We start from the raw sequence: 7932 nt of genomic DNA, 5'->3' as shown, positions 1-7932 counted from the left end.
CGTCACCTAACCTCTACGATTTCTCTCCAGGAATCATCAGGTCGGCGTTAGATGGATCGAGGTTTGAAATGAAGCCGATAATGTTGCAGATGATCCAGGCTGCTAGGCAGTTTGGAGGAAGGCGTGGCGAAGACCCGCACGCTCACTTCTGAAGCTTCATAGAAATCTGCAACACTTTTGTGTTCCCGAATATCTCAACGGAGGAAGTTCGACTAACTCTGTTTCCCTTTTCTTTGTGCGATCAGGCGAGGAATTGGACATATTCTCTCGAACCGGGAGAGATAACTTCGTGGGAACAGGTGGTGGAAAAGTTTATGAAGAAGTATTTTCTACCAACTGAGAACGCTAGGAGAAGAAAATTAATAACAAATTTTGAACAGGAAAATGACAAATCGCTCAGTGATGCCTGGGCGAGGTTCAAGCGGTTGGTAAGAGACTGTCCACACAATGGCTTACTAGATTGCCTGCAAATGAAAATTTTCTACCAAGGATTGAATACCTCTTCGCAGACCGCTGCCAATGCGACAGCCGCTGGTGGTCTGCTCGACAAAACATATGAGAAGGCAAAGAATATACTTGATTGCATTTCCAAAAATCACGAGGATTGGAGGGAAAGCGATCAGAGACCAAGAATCAAAGAAAATGACGCAAATAATGGGGCCATCGCATCCCTACAAAATCAAATGACTGCGATGATGAGTTTAATACAAGGCATCGCAATTAATAATACGGGAGCGAAAAAAGGGTAGGTCAGCACAATCACTCAAACGGCCGCAAGTTGTGTCATTTGCGGTGATGCTCACCCGATGGAAGAATGCCCAACAAACCCGCAGTCGGTATGCTTCATGAGAGATAATCCCCTATTCCAATACATATAACCCCGGGTGGCGAAACCACCCAAATTTTGCTTAGAAGAATCAACAACAAAATTTTCAACCTGTGGCGCGAAAAGAAGGGCCACCAGGATTCTTTTAACGGAACAACGGTCAACCGAGCAATCAAGCAAATAACTTATAACAACCACCACAATCCTCTTCTTTGGAGAGCCTATTGAAGCAATATATAGAGAAAAATGAGACAGTGCTTCAAAGTCAGGCCACATCCATCCGTAACCTTGAATTACAGATGGGCCAGATTGCGATTGAGCTGAAAAATAGACCGCAAGAAGCGTTGCCGAGCTCAACTGAGCTCCCTTGCAATGTTGGGGGTAACGGGAAGGAACAATGCTTAGAAGTCTCCATGCTAAGTAACGACATGACTGTGGAAGTAGGGGAGAAGCGCATTGCGACCAACTTGAATGCGGTGATAATCGAAGACCCGCCGATCTGTAGTTTGGAGAAGCCCGAGAAAATAGACCCTGAAGTTGCATCCACCCTTAAGCCTCTAGATCTTGAGACAGAAGAAGTCCAACCACTAATAACTCCGCAAAGATTGAAAGAGGAACAAATTGAGGAAAAAAATATCGCAATAGTGGCTGCAACGCAAAATGCTATGATCCCACCTAAAATGGGCGACCCGGGAATCTTCACGATCCCATGCTCTATCGAAGGGACATTCAGTGGCCAAGCACTATGCGACCTTGGGGTAAGTATAAATATAATGCTGCTATCAATCTTCAAACAATTGAATGCCGGCATACTTTTGCCCATAAAGGAAACTCTCCTACTCACGGATAAATCTCGAATACATCCTGAAGGAGAGTTGAAAAATGCCGCAATTTCAATCGATAAATTCATTCTGCCGACAAACTTCCTCATTTTGGATTATAAAGCAGACGAAGATGTGCCCATCATATTGGGACGACCGTTCCTTTCAACCGGTCGCGCTCAAATTGATGAGCGCAAGGGGGAAATTGTAATGAGCATTCATGGGGAAAAACTCCGGATTAAGGCAGTAAAGATCCCAGAGGACAAACAAAAGAGAGAAAAGCCACCATGGACGTGAACAAACCAGCCGAAATAAGTTGTCCCTGCGTTATCAAATGATCGCAACCTATCAGGGACGCAAGTTTTGGTTTTTGGAAACATCAATTCTTCAACTCTTCTCCACTACTAGAAATTTTTACTATCTTTTTAATTCTGATCTATCCTTATTTTACTATCACTATCTTTATTTCTAAAAAATAAAAATAAAAAATAAAAAAAAGCGATAACAAGTTTTATTTTGTTTAAAATAATTTGACCCTCTCTTTGTTTTTCTTACAACGATCGAGGCGCTGGATTGCAGAGATGTTACGCGAAGAAGCACTTATCTTATTCCAGCACTGCAACCCAAAGAAGAGAGATCGCCGCAAAGATGGATGCGTCAATACAATGTGGGCGACAGCGTAAAATTTGGGGGTGTACTCTTCCTTATCTTTATTTCAAATTTTGCGCTATCACATCGCATGTTAGTTTTACAAGTTTTATCACCGCATCCTCTTTAATCACCACAAGCATTTGACATAGATAAATTTAGTGAGTTACCATATTTTGTTTCTTTGCCAAATATGATTTTAATGATGAAAAATGTGCTTCTATTTCTTTCGTATATATTAGAGTCAACTTAATCTTAAGATAGTCACCTCATGAAATATTTTTAGAAGTTAGGGGTTTGCTAGTTTTCTTTCAAACTCTCTTTACAATGCATTCTATGACCATCGCATGACTTATTTTAATCTTTTGGCAATGAGGACATTGCCGCATTTTAAATTTGGGGGTGACGTATTTGTTTCCGACCTTGCTATTTCAAAAAAAAAATTTTTAAAATTGAGAATAATAACTCCACTGTCAACGCAATAGGAAACCAGTGTTGATAAGAGCTAAGTTGTGAAAGACACTTACCTGTAGTTGGATGTCCGCATGACACACGTGGGGGCAAGCCAAAACGAAAGTAAGTCATCAGGATCAACGCATAAATAAATGACCGCAACTCCACTTCCAAATAGGTATGAGTTTAGTTTGAAAAAGAGTGCATTGCTCGTAGTTGGATGTCTGCATGACACATGTGGGGGCAAGCCAAAACGAAGGCAAGGCATTCAGATCAGCGCAAAGTCAGAAAAAAATATCAATGAAGAAAATTTTTATCCAAGGATAAAATCATTTGTCACCCCGGTAGAAAATTTTCTTTTTGAAATAAATCATGCGATGTTTCAGAATTTAGTAAAGTCATTTTGAAAGTTAAACTTGCAATCCTTAGATCTTAGAAATATTTTAAGAAGAGACATGAGTAAGACTTAAGGAAATTCTGGTATATAGGATTCGAATGAAGTATTCTTGAGAAATCTAGGAAAAGAACTTTGCGGTTGACTTACTAAAGGAATCTTTAGCTTATGCTTGAGGACAAGCATTGTTTAAATTTGGGGGTGTGATAACGGGCAGAAATGCACGTTATCATAGTGCTAAGTTCTTAAACAATGTTGGATTGCGTTGATGAAATATGTTAAATTGTGTCCATTAAGCATAAATTCTATAATATTGCGGTCGCATACGTTCAGCGCATTAGAACTATTGATTTTTTGTATTTTTGTGCAGAATATGCGTTAACGCAATGCGAAGATTGCAATCATAGGAATTCATTGGTCAAGTGCAACTTCACCGCAAGGCTTTGCATTGATCGTGCTCGCAAACATTCGCCCGCGAAGGATCGCCGCAACCTGGTCAGTGCAACATGGTAGGCGCATCTGGGTGAAAGGCCAATTAAGAGCGATGGGACAGAAAGCTGATGACAGTCGAATCCAAATTAAGATGACAGCCGATAACGGTCACAAAGTACATTCAGCTTTATCGGTGATAATTATTCGGCACGTCAATCAGGAATTAAAGTTGTCNAATTAAGATGACAGCCGATAACGGTCACAAAGTACATTCAGCTTTATCGGTGATAATTATTCGGCACGTCAATCAGGAATTAAAGTTGTCCCATCTGTATAACCGGGAGAGAGAAGCCGCCTTTCACCACTGATGCTCTATAAATACCAAGTGCATTCTTCAGAAAAGGGGTTCACCATTTTTACAACTAGTTGTTCAGTTCGCATGTCTTTGTTTTTAGTTTTCTTTCATTTTAATGCGGACGCGAGGGAGAAAGTTGTGCTGGTAGATCGTTCTGGTAAGCTTGGGAGAGCGCCGGAAGCTCCAAAGACAGAGAGAGGGCTGACGCCTACAGAAGTGGGAATATCTTTAGATCAGAATAGAGATTTCAATGTAAAAAACCTCGGTCAGCAAGGAATTGCTACCAGACTCTCTACCTTTAACTTCCATTAGCATTTTGTATTCAACTCATTTATAAGAATGGAATTTCTTTCTCTATATCTGTTCACTCTCTGTGATTCACGCATGAGTAGCTAAATCAGTTTAATGGGCTGAGAAGCATTTAGCTAGCACAACTATGAAATCTTCATTCTTTGCGATTATCTTGTTTATGTATGCTTTATTCGTCCATTAGGGATACTCGGGAGGGTAGTCTAAGGAGAGGATCTAGACTTGGGAAGGTCAGGTCAGAATCTAGGCTCAGAAGAGTCAGATTAGAACGCATAATACAAGAGATAGGCGCTTAGGAATGAGCACTATTTGTTATCAACGCATAGCATGCATTCTAGAGATAGGATATGATTGTATGCGGTCACCTTGCTTTCATGCATTTTGCATCATCGCATACGACAAGAGTAGAGACTTAGGAATAAGCTCTATGGACACTTTGCATTCAAAACATGCGTCCTAAATTTAGGAGCATCGCATTTACATTAGAAATGTCTTACTGTGCATGGTAATAACCTGATCGTATAGTCTGATGCATTCCCGAGTAACGCAAGCTAAAGATCTTCTCAACCCGTTCATCATACACTCATTACATCTATCAACGCAACTTCCTTTTCTCAAATTCGCCGCATTTATTTATTTCTTTTTAATCAACGCAATCCACAAACCAAACACTTTATTTATTTTCCTGGTTACCACAAAGTTTTCATCAAAATTACCAACGCAATCTATTTTCACAAGTCCCTGTGTTCGACCTTGGACTTACCAGGAAACTCAGAGGAATTTACACCTGAATTTTGCTAGGGAAACTTGAGTGCACAACGCAATTCCATCAACGCATATCATCCATATTTCCACTTCATAAAATATACCGCATCAGCGAGCCAGCCACACTCACCCATACAAATCAAAGGACAATCCCTCATGAACAGGAGTTCATAACTCACTCAAGATTGAGACTAAGTTGCCTAGGTCATCCTAGTGAACTAGAAACCTAACTAGTCAACGGTGTTACAGTTAGGGATTATTATTTCATGGTCCAGTCTCATGCAAACTGATTGCATGGGATACCTCCACTCACATATCTCCTATACGAACACGTTGAATTATTGTATTTGTATCAAATATAAAGTAGGTCGTATCCATAGTGTTACAGGATAAGGTACCCAACCTTATCCTTATACTATAGACCCTTTAGGTTGTATCTTGAACAGTGATCCCCGTATGTCTCCACATACAGCTCAAGACTCACACAACAACCCAAGATGTTAGTTTATTGGATTAGAGTTATTTAGGCATGATTAACATAATATATTGGGATTGGTGTCCTAATTCTCCCAGAGTCTCGTTGTTTTGTAAAGATACACATTGTTCAATGAATAAAATAAGTGTTATTTAATTCTGGCATTTACTCATATCCAATAAACAAAGATCCTTCGTTATCTTATGTGAACTTAAGCATGTAAATGTGATATACAAGTGGATCATGTCTTAAGTGATAACCTAAATAGCTCTGTAGTATAAGGATTAAGGTGGGATACCTGATCCTGGTGACACTACGGATATGGCCCGCTTTACAGAAGTTTGCAAGTGTTGTAAACTACTACAAATAGTAGATCCTAACCATTCATATGGAGACGTACAAGCGGGGGTGTCCTTACAAAGAGTTTGTATAAGACCTGGACCACGAGATGACTAGACTCTGTATATAACGTCGTTGATACTAGAGACTTGCATCTCACCTAAACGATCATAAGTGACACGACCTCAATCCTAAGTGTTTTGGAAACTCCTGCTTTTGAGGGCGGTCCTTTGATTTGTATGGGTGAGAATGACCAGATTGCCAACTCAATCCACAAGATGGAATTCACTCCTTTCCCAAAGTAGGGATAAGTAGAGAGATTGTTCCCTTAAGGGATGATTTCGGGGCTTGAACATAGTGGCCACAACTTCTCTTTGGAAGAGAAGACTCAGTCATAGTAGGACTATGACTTATATTCATTAGCGGGATCAATGGTACTTAAGGATATAGATGTAACTACAGGGGCATAACGGTTATTGGTTCAGCTGTACTTACGAACGATCTATAAAGGGTTGTCATACTGCTCATTGGTTAAGATGGACACATAATATATCTATAGTGAGGATAGTTCAGCTGTCGGTCTTTAGTGGAGTGCCTAGTAGTCAACGGATGGTGGATCCCGTGACTAAAGAGTTTAGTTAGTTATTCACGTACCGTTGGAGCTTCGAGCTACAGGTCCATGAGGTCCCCTTGGTAGCTCAATGGATTCAGTTGAGGATCAGTTCTTGGTTTTGATTTTAAATGTTCAAATTGACAAGAGGTATATTGATTATATATGATATAATCGGTTTAATGTATAAGATACATTTAGTGGAGGATTTATATAATTGAGATTTGCATTAAGTACCATGGAGTAGAAAAAGAACTATGGTTTATATGTTTCATGAGATGAAATATTAAAATTATAGGTTATAAATATAGTTTGATAAGTTGGTTATCATTTATATTTATAATAATATTAATTATTGGATAATTAATTCTTTTTCTTTAATAACCAAATGAGTGGGTGGTTATTGGATTTATAGTAACCGTGAGTTTAAAAGGAAAGTGGTTTTCCAATTTTTTTTTAAAAAAGTTTTACAAAAGGTTGATAAAAGTTTTTAAGATTTCTCTCGACGAAAAAAAAGGGATCTCACGGAGTCGTCAAATAAATACGAATTTACTAAATGATGGTTAGGTGAGCTAAACGATCGTGCAGTGGCGAGTTAAACGATCGTGCAATATTTACTAAACAATCACATAGTTTTGCTAGACGATCGCTTGTCCTAAGTAAACGATCTTGTAGTGTCTGTAGGCGACAGATTGAGCTAAGCGATGAGCTAAACGATCGCATAGCTTTTGCTAGATGATCGCTTAGCTTTATCTAAACGATTGGGCATCGACCTATACGATAGGTCTCCGCCATCTCCCACTTGCCCAGTCGTGTACGCGATCGGTGTTTCCTCCTCCGTCTGCCTCATACTAAGTCCGAAAAGAGCCCACCCTCTGGATTCTCACACCAAAAATACCAAGGTAGCCTTGTTGGTGGTGTCATACTCAACTCGACACCATCGAGGTTCTGTGGAGGCCATTGGTGGTGTCGTGGAGGCCGTTCGTGTTGCTGAGGAGTTCATGACCGAGGCGATCGTTGATGACGAGTGCGAAGAGTTCGTGCCGTGTTACAGTCGTGTAGATCGAGCATTCGAGGTTGCTGTTGTTCAAGCATTCGTGAGCAAGGAGCGTGGAGACGAGGCGACATATGTTCGTAGAGTTCTTCCTTGTTCATTTGTTGTTCATGCTGTAATTTTTTTATTATTTATATAACCGTTTGTATTGAATTTGACTATAAATGTTATATTCATTCATGATTGTGATTTGGAATTATTTTTCTTCCGTTGTTCATGGGAATCGTGAATCTGATTTCCTTCATAAACAATAACGCTTTATTGAAAAAACATCAATAATAATTTATTAATGAACAGTCAAAAGTTACATTTATTATCTATGAGTTTTAGGTATAAAACCCAACAGAGCCACATTGTTCAAGCCTCGGAGTCAGCCCTTAAGTGAGCAATTTATCTACTTGCCCTGACATTGGGGAAAGAGTGAATTTCTTCTTGTGTAGCTGTGTTCCTA

At 39.7% G+C, this 7932-nt stretch overlaps 1 non-coding gene across 1 annotated transcript; it reads right to left on the bottom strand.

The window, feature by feature from the left end:
- Positions 1 to 347: 347 nt before the first annotated feature.
- LOC120078899 lies at positions 348 to 454 on the bottom strand. Its single transcript, XR_005482174.1, has one exon. It is a non-coding gene; the product is annotated as a small nucleolar RNA R71 (small nucleolar RNA).
- Positions 455 to 7932: the final 7478 nt, after the last annotated feature.

This window comes from Benincasa hispida, chromosome 5 (genome assembly GCF_009727055.1).
Source record: "Benincasa hispida cultivar B227 chromosome 5, ASM972705v1, whole genome shotgun sequence".
Classification (NCBI taxonomy): Eukaryota; Viridiplantae; Streptophyta; class Magnoliopsida; order Cucurbitales; family Cucurbitaceae; genus Benincasa; species Benincasa hispida.
This window is presented reverse-complemented; position numbering and strand designations above follow the sequence as displayed.